Raw genomic sequence first — 923 nt, forward strand, 5'->3', positions numbered from 1 at the left:
ATTCCAAAGCTAAGCTGGGACATCAGACTCCATCTTTGATGGGCATTCATGCAAGTCATTTATGAACAATGGTTCTCAGTGGAACCCACATAAATTCCTTACTACCTATTCTATTTCCATAATACGGAAAGAGAGATCCACAACCAAATGTTGTAGTCTCCAAGCTCCAACAGGAATGCTCCTGTTCTGGTCTCCAGCCAGCTTGGAACGGGAATACTGTAGCAGATTAGGGCTCACAGTGGGCACGGGTTAAAGAGGGAAGCAAAGGGAAAAGACTCCCTTTTCCCATTTGAGAGTCAGATATGGGCTGCAGAAGCTCTTTATCCAGACTGCATAATAGTTGGGCTCTCCCACCACCATCAGCTGCTCAGAGTTGCTAAGCTAAGATGAAGTATCACAGCTGAAAGGGTGGTTGGCAACCTTCAGTCTCGAAAGACTATGGTATAAGCCTACAGCACCTGGTATTCCCAAGCGGTCTCCCATCCAAGTACTAACCAGGCCTGACCCTGCTTAGCTTCCAAGATCAGATGAGATCGGGCATGTGCAGGGTGGTCCAGGTGATAACTGGCTTCTCCCATATCTTGTAAATATGATCAAGATTTGCATATTCACTCTTCTGTCATTTGCAGCTAATGAGTTTCTAAGCAAGAAAGAAGTGGCTATTTCTGATCATCTGCTTAATGACATCGCTTCCTTCTTAATGACATCACTTTCAACCTCGTCAGCATGCATCATGAATGCTGTTTGGCTCACTGTACAAAACAATGACACCCATGGTCTAGCTCACTGTTTCTCAACCAGTGGTACTGGGTATCACCAGTAGTACTTGAGGTGGTGTTTGGAGGTACTCACAGGACCCCTGGACACCTGCTTCCTTGCAGTGAGACAAGGAACGTGACACAACAAACAGCTGTAGGAGGTTC

The 923-nt window shown here is 46.0% G+C and overlaps 1 pseudogene; it reads right to left on the minus strand.

Annotated features, from left to right (window-relative positions):
- Positions 1-446: 446 nt before the first annotated feature.
- Positions 447-565, minus strand: LOC136659835 (5S ribosomal RNA; annotated as a pseudogene).
- Between the last annotated feature and the right edge of the window lie 358 nt (positions 566-923).

Source organism: Tiliqua scincoides, chromosome 8 (assembly GCF_035046505.1).
Source record: "Tiliqua scincoides isolate rTilSci1 chromosome 8, rTilSci1.hap2, whole genome shotgun sequence".
In the NCBI taxonomy this organism is placed as follows: Eukaryota; Metazoa; Chordata; class Lepidosauria; order Squamata; family Scincidae; genus Tiliqua; species Tiliqua scincoides.